Here is a 10963-nt window from a genome sequence, read left to right on the forward strand (position 1 = left end):
ATAGATATAGACATATAGATCGATAGATTGGCTATGCATAAGTGGATAGGTGAGTTGGAATGTTTTTTTATATAGATGGATAAATAAACGAATAACAGACACACAAATACAAACAGAAAGACAGATAGATTGACTAACAAAGACACAGACAGACAGACTGACAGACAGACACAGATGCTGAGTCAGAGAAAACATCATTTGAAAGAATCTTAATCGAATTCGTAATCGTATAATGGGACGGACAGAGGGAGGAAGGAGAAGCCCGCAGTGGTCCGGTATTGGCTGAGATTTTTGGACGAAAGTTTGTGTGAATTTTCTTTTTTATGGAAGCTCGCATTAAGTCGTTCGTGAAGCGAGGTAGATTGAACAAAATAACATGTTTTCTACTCTGACGGAACGAGTAAGACGAGAGTTAGGAAACCAAAGCTGTGTTTTTAGTATCTACTCGGTGCAACAAATTAAGGCAAACGCTCAAGGTGCAAACTATTATAAAAATATGAAGTGCCACGATTTGTGTAGTACTTCAACGCAACAAAATTAATGAAAAGTGCAGGAAGTTTTTAGCTCATCCCGCCATATTAAGAAAAAATGAAAATGACAAGGGCTTTTTTGTCACCCCGCGCAGGAAAATTATTGAATATTTAAAAAAAAAAGTCACGGTTTATTTCTGCCTTGGGGGAACCAATTAAAACAAGAAACAGAAATGTCATTTTTTTGTAGCGCCAGGATGTAAAAAAAAACAGTGAGTCGTGAAAACATAAACACAAACCGATTCAAGGCAAAGGAAGAAAAGATGTGGACCTCAGGTGTTGGGAGGCACAAGTAGTAACATCACTCCACCGGGCGAAGAAAAGATGTGGACCTCAGGTGTTGGGAGGCTCAAGTAGTAACATCACTCCACCGGGCGAAGAAAAGATGTGGACCTTAGGTGTTGGGAGGCTCAAGCAGTAACATCACTCCACCGGGCGAGAGTAACTCAGATCGAGTCTTTACTCCTTATGTCTCCTCATACAAAAGATGGGTGATGGAGACATGGTTCGGTTCAAGGCCTGGGTATCAGGTGATGGAATGCTCAAGTGGCAACATCACCTAACCGGCCTGGAGAAAATATCATTAAACCTTTACTTTCTATCCCTCTTACTCAGAAAAAAAAAAGGTTATAGAGATTTGGTGCGATTCAAGCCAGAAATATATGAAGAAAAAAAAAACGTACATTTCAAGTGATGGAAAACTCAGGAAACATCAGTGAACCAGCCAAGGGTAACTATGATTGAACCTTTACGCTTTCCTTCCTCTTCGTCAAAAAAGTAAGGGAGAGACTTGGTTCGACTCTATCCAGAAATATAAAGGTCATGGTTCTCAGGTGATGGAAGACTCCGGAAACATCACTGAACCGGCTAACTGCAGCTATAGTCTGTTCAGAGCATGAAGTCGGTTCAGGGTGGAGCTGGTATCGTCGTTTGCCTCTACCCATGCTGCCAAATCAGCCTTCGTACATGCGTCTCTCTTATTTATCCCATCCATGTGCTATTTGAAAGCGATATTTTATATATTCTGTATATAGTAAAAGGAAGCTACATAGTACAATGAGTGTCGATGTTTAGGATTATAACAAGGATTTGTATAAATTCTATTACATGTGGCAGCGATTTTTTCCCATGTTGCCACGTTGTGGTGGTGGTGGTGGTCGGTGTGTCCCCCTAGGTCCCTCCCCCGGGTCGAGAGGAAGAGAGAGGGAGAGAGAGAGATAAACAGGTGGGTTGTGGGTGGGTAGGCCGGGAGAGAGTGCTAATCTGATAACTGGCGGTCGAACTGGCAGCGCTGCACTCATGGGAATTCTGGAACATGCCACACCTTGAACCGACTTCATGCTCTGAACAGACTATAGGATTGAACCTTTACTTTCAGCTCTCCTTCTTAATGGAAAAAATATATGAGTCGTAGAGTTACGGCTCGATTCAAGCCATAGATATATAGAGCTTCGTTCTCAGGCGATGGGAGGCTCAAGTTACATCACAACTGGTGAAGAGGATCTAACTTTAAACTCGACATTAATATCATATGAATACAATGCAGCTCACTTCTCTCGATCTTGCTTCCGCCCTCAGGCATTAGGGAAACAAGACCAGAGAACGCCTCCACATTGAACCGAAAGAGAAATTATGAAGATAAGTAGTCGATTGGTTACAAATTATGAAAAAACCGGAAGCAAGGAAACAAAACAAAAAACACAATGAAAAATCGGAAAAGGGTTGTAAAGAATATGACAACAGATGAATGACATACAGGAAAAGGAGAGAAAAGGGGAATTCAAAACAGGAAGATGATGTAAAAATCGTCATTTCCGCGAGGCCTCAATACACGGACGAGCAGCAGGACAGTTCCGCCTCGCGCCGCCCCTCGGAGCAGCGGTGTGGCTAATGCAAGAAGCAGTTTCGCGCGCTGGGCCCCCGAGACCACGCCGGAGGGATGGGACGGAATACAGAAGCAGGGCGTGGTCAGGGAGGGAGCCCGGGAGGAACGGTTAACAGAGTAAGCTGAAAGGTTACACGCTGAGACCAGCAGAGTGTCTCATAGGTTTCAAGGCTCCGGGGGGATTAAGGTCGATGGCTACTAAAGGCTCGCGGTCACCGTCAGTATTTTATCGATTTGGTAGAAAAAATTGTCGGGGCGCTGGTAATCACTAGGCTCTCCTAATAGTACTGTTTTGGGGAATTTATAAGGTCTGCTACGCTGTGTTACTCGAATAAATGAAGGTTTGGTTAATACTAGATGTTAAGAGTCCAGTCGCTTGTTGTTTTATCGTAGGTGAAAGGAAGTGCTAATCGCTAAAATCTATCAATCCTACTTTTCGGAGTTTAGGTTTGCTACGTTCTATAAGCGCTTTGGTCGACTAGGCGATAGTTTGATTTATTATGGAAGTTAATTAAGAGTTCAATAGTCCTTTATCGGCGGTAACAAGAGAAGCCGCTAGTAAATCTAGTAATATTGCTACTTATCGGAATCTAGGCTGCTTTTTGCACTTTATAAGCACTTAGTCGAATAGGCGATGATTTAGTTCAGCCCACAAGTTAGAAGTCGTATAGTTTTCAGGCCAATGCGAGTAAGCCGCACAAACATACCTAATCATTGAGGCTGCGAGGCTAGGCGTTGGGGCCACTCTGTCCCCGGGGTGGCTTGGGTCCCGGAGGACTGGTCAGGGGTGCTGACGAGCGATGGCTGGCAGAGGTGGACACAGACTTTACTTCATCAGGTCAAAGGTCACTTACTCAGTCCAACAAGCGGGTAAAGAATAAGGATGCTAAAACAATTATGGCAGAGTGAGTAGTGAGTCCCCGCGCGGGTCGGAGGTGCTGCGCCTTGCTCGCGAAAACGCTGAATCGAAATGGCTGGCCGAGCCAAGAACTCGGTGGAGTTCTGTTACGTTTGTGCGGATCCCACAGGCGATAAGTGGATAGGGTGCTGTCTGTGCCTTAAGTGGTGTCATGTGAAGTGTGCTCATCTGTCTGGAATTAAGTCGGAAAATATATATAAAGTAAACTGGAGTTGCAACCCATGCCTTCATAAAACATCTCTGGCTACCAAAATTGTGGAAAAAATGGAAGAATTCAAGCTTGAATTATCTAAGGAAATATCAGAAGTGAAACAACAAGTTGAGTCACAAGCGGTCAGCGTGAAGGAGGAGCTGGGGGAGGTGGCGCAGGATGTGGCGGACGTTTTGCAACGGGCTGAACATGTGGAGTCAGCAGATGCAACTTGGGCTGAGGTCACCAAACGTAAGAGGAAAGGTAAGAAGAATTTACTTGTTGTCAAGGCCTCGGAACACGATAAAAAGGCTACAGAGTTGAAAGGTGAAGTTTCTGAAGCATTACATGGCATTCAGATTACTGATTCAAGATTTACTATTGGAGGTAATATTATAATGAACTTTGATGATGAGGATATGAGGAATGAGGCAGCCCAAAAATTGCAATCTGTGGAGAAAGTCAGGACTAAAAGCGTGGGAAAACTGAGGCCAAAGATCGTAATGTGCACAAGGAGGAGACTGGTGATAAGATAATTGAGACACTGCTTAAAAGAAATGAGTTCCTACACTCGATTCCACAAGTTGAGGAGAAAATTGAGAAAGATTTTAGTAAGCCTGCTGGTGGTGGCACAGCACATTATATCCTGAAATGTGATCCAATGGTTAGAGAGCTAATCTACAAGCACCATGATAGATCGTGTGCCAAGCGAGGACCTTCTCAGGCGTTTTAGAGAATTGTTAGGCAGGATACGTGACGCTGGTGGGTCGCCAGTAGTGTGTGGCAGTTCAGTGAGTTGCGCTATATGTTAAAGACTCACTTAAATGTTTAGTTAACAATTCAGTCAATGGTAAAAGATCTGACTGGGGATGTGTTACGAGTGGGGTCCCACAAGGCTCGGTATTAGGTCCACTTTTGTTTATTATTTATATCAATGACTTAGATACAAGAATTAGTAGTGATGTTAGTAAATTTGCAGATGATACCAAGATCGGTAGAGTAATTGAGTTGGATCAGGACGCTAATATTCTCCAGGGTGAACTCAACAGATTGTATGACTGGGCGGATAAATGGCAGATGGAGTTCAATGTAGGGAAGTGCAGAGTTCTGAGTGTAGGTAGGAACAACCCCTCACATAACTATTGCTTAAATAACACTCTCATAAGCAGGTCTGGGTGCAAGAGGGATTTAGGGGTCTTAGTGAGCTCTGATCTCCGTCCAAGGGCACAATGCATTCAAGCTAGAAATCGAGCAAATAGGGTACTGGGATTTATTTCAAGGAGCGTAAGCAACAGAAGCCCCGAAGTCTTCCTCAAACTATATTTAGCATTAGTTAGACCTCATCTTGACTATGCGGTTCAGTTCTGGTCACCTTACTATAGAATGGATATCAAAATGTTAGAATCGGTGCAGAGGAGGATGACTAAGATGATTCAGGGGTTGAGAAACTTGCCATACGAGGAAAGACTCAAACAGTTAAACTTGCATTCTCTAGAAAGGCGAAGGGTGCGTGGAGACATGATCGAGGTTTATAAATGGATGAAGGGCTTTAATAAGGGAGACATTCATAAGGTTTTGTTGGTAAGAGAACCGGGTAGGACACGAAGTAATGGGTTTAAACTCGATAAATTCAGATTCAACAGGGACACAGGCAAAAATTGGTTTACAAACAGGGTGGTGGATGAGTGGAATAGGCTTAGCAGTCACGTGGTGAGTGCCAATACAATTGTCACATTAAAAAATAGACTAGATAAATTCATGGACAGCGATATTAGGTGGGGGTAGATACACGGGAGCTTAGGGTCAAAGGAGCTGCCTCAACAGAATGGACATCAACTTGCTAGAATCAGTTCAGAGGAGGATGACCAAGATGATTCAGGGGCTGAGGAACCTCCCATATCAAAATAGGCTGCAACTTCTAAACTTATACATTCACTAGAGAGACGAAGAGTGCGGGGAGATCTGATAGAAGTATTCAAATGGGTCAAGGGTTACAACAAAGGCGATATAAGTAAAGTACTGAGACTTAGCCAGCAGGATAGAACTCGCAGTAATGGATTTAAATTAGAAAAGTATAGATTTAGGAGAAATATAGGCAAGCATTGGTTTAGTAATAGGGTGGTGGGGGAATGGAATAGATTCTGCAATCACATAGTTAGTGCAGGGACGATAGCTTGTTTTAAGAGTAGACTGGATAGCTACATGGAAGAGGACGACAGGTGGCAGTGAGGTGTGGGTGCAGTAAGGTGACGGGGTACTGGATGGGTGCCATAGTACCGCCGGTATAACGAGGATCAAGCCTCTACCTGTAACCCTTGTAACTACACCTCACCCATCGTGAGTAGTGGGGGGGATTCTGGAGCTGCCCTGTGTAGGCCACCCGGCCTCTTGCAGTTTCCCTATGTTCTTATGTTCTTATGTTCTTAACAAAACTTGAATGGGGGGTGTATACTGTGGGAGACAGATACCATGCAATTATATGTTATCATTGTCAGAGATATGGTCATATTGAGTCCAAATGCACTGCCAAGGCCAATGGTAAGAACCCAGTATGTTATAAATGTGCAGGAGAGCATAAAGCCAAAGACTGCCCCGGGACTGAAGGGAAATGTATAAATTGTGTGAGGTACAAGAAGTCTGAAGTTAATCACTCGGCGAATAACCAGTGTTGTGTAGTTTTTCAGACTGAAATTGAGAGAATTCGTAACATAACGGATCATGGCTACTAATTCCTCAGATACAAAGATTAAATATGGTCTGCTAAACGTTCAGTCTGTGGGAAATAAAACTCTAGATATCCGTGATCTCATCAAAGAAAAGGATCGATCTTGACATTTTAGCGGTAACTGAAACATAGCTAAATGACTACGACGTCGCCAAGATTCGTGAGATGACGCCAGTAACTCGTACCTCTCTACATGTTCCGAGGGAGACAAGAAGGGGTGGTGGTGTTGGGATCTTTCTTTCGAATTCTTTTAAGAAGATTCGGAGAAAAGCATCAGAAAGGTGGGATACTTTTGAATTAGTGAAAGTCATCCGTGAAATTGATAGAAGGAAATGCACCTTTATTGAGGTGTATCGACCTCCGGATACAAGAGCAGAGGTCTTTATTGATGAATTTCGCACATTTTTGGAGTCTGTGGATATGGTGAGTGCAAATGTGTTCATCTGTGGTGACTTTAATCTATGGACTGATGATCCTGAAAATTCTTCTGCCATGGCCTTCATTGAGATGACTTCTTTAGGGGGTCATGTGCTAGACTTGGTTTTCAGCGATATAGACGGTGATCTAATGCAAGGGGGGGGGGGGGGGGGTTGATGAAATATGTTGTATATCCCCGGTGCATAAATTGGTAACCTTTGAAATTTCATACATGAGGGAAGCAGTGCAGAGAAAAAAGATTACGTTCAGATTACGAAAGAATTTTCAACCAGAAATATTGATTAACTCTGTAATACAGGAAATTACTATTAACTGTCGTGAAATCTGTGAACATGGCTCGGTGTTACGTGGAAACTGTGCTACCTGCCTGGTTAAGCTATATAATGGTTTAGCTAAAGATGAGTATAACAGCCTCTGTCCTCTGATTGAAAAGGAGATAGTGTTGAGAGATCATGCACCTTGGTTCAATGCGGAAATACTGTGGACAAAAAGAGAGAAGATGAAAAAAGAAAGACTGTGGCGTAGGCAAAAAACAGATGAGGCAAGAAGAGCATACCAGGAGGCGAGAAACAAAGAAAACCGGCTTGTGATAAAACGGAAAAGAGAATACTATCGGAATAAGGTTATGGAGGCAGGGCCTAGCATCAATAAATTATATAAGGTGCTTAATAGTTTGACTGGAAACAGAAAGGTTAACAAGCTTCCGGATGGTTTCTCGGATGAAGTGCTGGCAAATAAGTTTTTAGACTTTTTTTTGACAAGAAAATTGAGAGAGTTATCATGAACTTTAGAGGCGACCGCGGTTACCATGGATCCGCTGTGGAAACTCCAGTCCCTGTAATAAAGTTAACAAGCTTTCAACAAGTGGATGTGGCTGTGGTGAAAACTATCATACACAGGTGAACCTGACGTACTGTGATAACGATCCCTTGCCGATAAGTGACATCATTAAGAGTGAAAACTTTAGTGATTTCTTAAATATTATGACTATGATGATTGACACTAGTATCGAAAATAAGACTTTCCCTGAGAGTGAGAAAGCAGCGATCGTGAAACCTATCGTTAAAAGTAAACTGGACCCAGAGTGTTTAAGTTCCTTTAGACCAGTATCCAACTTGACGTTTCTATCTAAGATACTTGAAAATGTGATCTTAAATCAGCTAATGGAGCATTTGCTAGTGGTGCAGGCTTTACTGGATAATGAATCTGCCTACAAGAGGCTTTACTCAACTGAAACTACTCTCTGTTCGGTGGTAAACAACTTGCTTGTGCTTATGGATGAAGGGAAGTGTGGTGTTCTGATTTTGTTAGACTTGAGTGCTGCGTTTGACACGGTGGAGAACAGTCTATTGCTTCAGGATTGCAAGAATATTGGAATTGAGGGTGGCGCGCTGGATTATCTGAGGAGTTACCTTGAGAGCAGAACTTACTGTGTGAAAATAGATAAATCGTTCTCCACTCATAAACTTTTGCAAAGAGGAGTAACCCAGGGAAGTGTACGGGGTCCAATTTTATTCTGTGTTCATACTATCGGTCTTTCACTTTTTTTTTTTTTTACAACAAAGGAGGCAGCTCAAGGGCACACAAAAAAAGAAAACAATAATAAAAAAAAGCCCGCTACTCGCTGCTCCTAAAAAAGATACAAAAGAGGTGTCCAAAAGCAAGGTCAAATTCGGGAGGAGAGATGTCCTGGGTCCATACTTATAAAGAAGTAAGGCGTTTGACTTATGTCTCGTCTCAGAGGTGAGTGTGTACCCTAGCTGGGGCTCCAGCCGCAACGGGTAGTGGGGAAAGTAAAGTTGCCAACAACGGCGAGATCAGTTATCTCATATGAAAACTAATGGGTAAGATACCTTAAAATGGTGAAAGTATTGAATAGAAGTACATCATATCCATAATAATATGGTTTTGTAAGACTATAGTGAGCGTTTGAATGTAAAACGATTTGATGAGGCACGCTGGCTGTCTGGCAACACCCGGTAATGTTTACATTTGAAGGTCGCTGCCTCAGACGAAGACCCAGGATTTATGCCTCCCCGGGACCAACTTTTGCTACTCGCGCCGCGTCACAGATTAACATCCAGGATATAGGACTCCACAGGGCCGTTTTGGGCTCTTAAGACGAGCCTGAGACGAAGTGTTAGCTTTATAAGTATGGGCCCAGCTGATACCCTCCTCTTGAAAGCGTTCAAGTCGTAGGCAGGAGGAAATACAGATGAAGGAAGATTGTTCCAGATTTTACCAGCGTGAGGGATAAAAGAGTGAAGATGCTGGTTAACTCTTGCATAAGGGGTTTGGACAGTATAGGGATGAGCATGAGTAGAAAGTCGTGTGCAGCGGGGCCGCGGAAGGGGGGGAGGCATGCAGTTAGCAAGTTCAGAAGAGCAGTCAGCGTGGAAATATCGATAGAAGATAGAAAGAGAGGCAACATTGCGGCGGAATTTAAGAGGTAGAAGACTATCAGTATGAGGAGGAGAGCTGATGAGACGAAGAGCCTTAGCCTCCACTCTGTCCAGAAGAGCTGTGTGAGTGGAGCCCACCACACATGAGATGCAGACTCCATACGAGGGCGGACAATGCCCCTGTATTTGGACAGCAACTGTGCAGGGGAGAAGAACTGGCGGAGACGGTACAGAACGCCCAGCCTCGAGGAAGCTGATTTAGTAAGAGATGAGATATGAAGTTTCCAGTGGAGATTTTGAGTTAAGAATAGACCGAGGATATTTAGTGTTGAGGAAGGTGATAGCTGGGTGTTGTCAAAGAATAGGGGATAGTTGTTTGGAAGATTGTGTCGAGTGGATAGGTGGAGAAACGGTGTTTTAGAGGCGTTAAAGGACACCAGGTTCCTCTTGCCCCAATCGGAAATAATAGTAAGGTCTGAGGCTAAGCGTTCTGCAGCCTCCAGCCTTGAGTCGTTAAGTTCCTGTAGGGTGGGTCTTCTATTAAAAGAAGTTGAGTAATACAGAGTGGAATCATCGGCGTAGGAATGGATAGGACAGTTCGTTTTGGAAAAAAAGATCATCAATGAACAACAGAAAAAGAGTGGGAGATAGGACAGAACCATGTGGGACACCACTGTTAATAGATTTAGGGGAAGAACAGTGACCGTCTACCACGGCAGAAATAGAACGGTCAGAAAGGAAACTGGAGATAAAGGTACAGAGAGAAGGATAGAAACCGTAGGAGGGTAGTTTGGAAAGCAAAGATTTGTGCCAGACCCTATCAAAAGCTTTTGATATGTCCAGCGCTATAGCAAAAGTTTCACCGAAACGGCTAAGAGAGGATGACCAAGAGTCAGTTAAGAAGGCTAGGAGATCACCAGTAGAATGCCCCTTGCGGAACCCATACTGGCGATCACATAGAAGGTCAGAAGTGGAAAGGTGCTTTGTTGCCTCGGTGTTCACCTCCGTCCCGTTGATCTTAAATTTGAGCCAGAGATTGGAGATGACCCAATACTCCCACAAAGTGATGATGCAAATCAACAACAAACAAATAATGGGAATAAAAGTTTCAACTGCACACCACTCAGCAACGATCAAAGAAGCAACGATGAAACAGAACGAGCAGCAGCAGGATTAGCGTCCCGTCGCGAAGACACAGACACCGCCGAGGCTCGGAGGAGGCAGCGGCTTCCTCACGCCTGGCGCCGGGAAGAACATTTGTGCTTGCTGCTGTCTGCCGTGACTCTGGAGTGACTGGCGGCGGTGATGACGCAGGAGGCCTCTGGTTTCGAGACGCGGGTGTGCAGAGCGGCCAAGACTGCGGCCCAGCACCACCTGGCCCGGCCAGGCAGTCATCGAGACCAACTGTACCCGACACTTGTGCCCTAATGTAACGCACGGTGCCCGACCCTAAGACCCCTAACTACTAACGACGTGCATACCTTTGGGGGTGCGTTGCTTCGCTCACCCACCGCCTCCGAGTGAGCCTTCCTTCCCCTCTTCTATATTCAACCAAATGAAAGAGGAGAGGAGCCAGTGGGAAGCTGTCAGCTGTGTCCGTAGTCGACGAGATTCAACAAAGTAAGTAAGTAACTTAACCCTCTGAGACGTCCACTCCCATAGGTAGGGCTAATTAGGACTGGTGAATGGGGTGCTGAGTTCTGTCAGAAAAAGTGTCACGCCGCAGAGTGCAACGGGTGTTAAAACATAAATAATAATAGTTTTATTGGTAAAATTCTAGTGATTGCCCATACTCCCCCCTCCCTCCCAAAACAAGCCTGGGGACCTGTGGGAATGCGGGGTTTCGGGTGGGGGACACGAAATCTGTCGCAATC

This window comes from Eriocheir sinensis, unplaced genomic scaffold (assembly GCF_024679095.1).
Source record: "Eriocheir sinensis breed Jianghai 21 unplaced genomic scaffold, ASM2467909v1 Scaffold204, whole genome shotgun sequence".
Classification (NCBI taxonomy): domain Eukaryota; kingdom Metazoa; phylum Arthropoda; class Malacostraca; order Decapoda; family Varunidae; genus Eriocheir; species Eriocheir sinensis.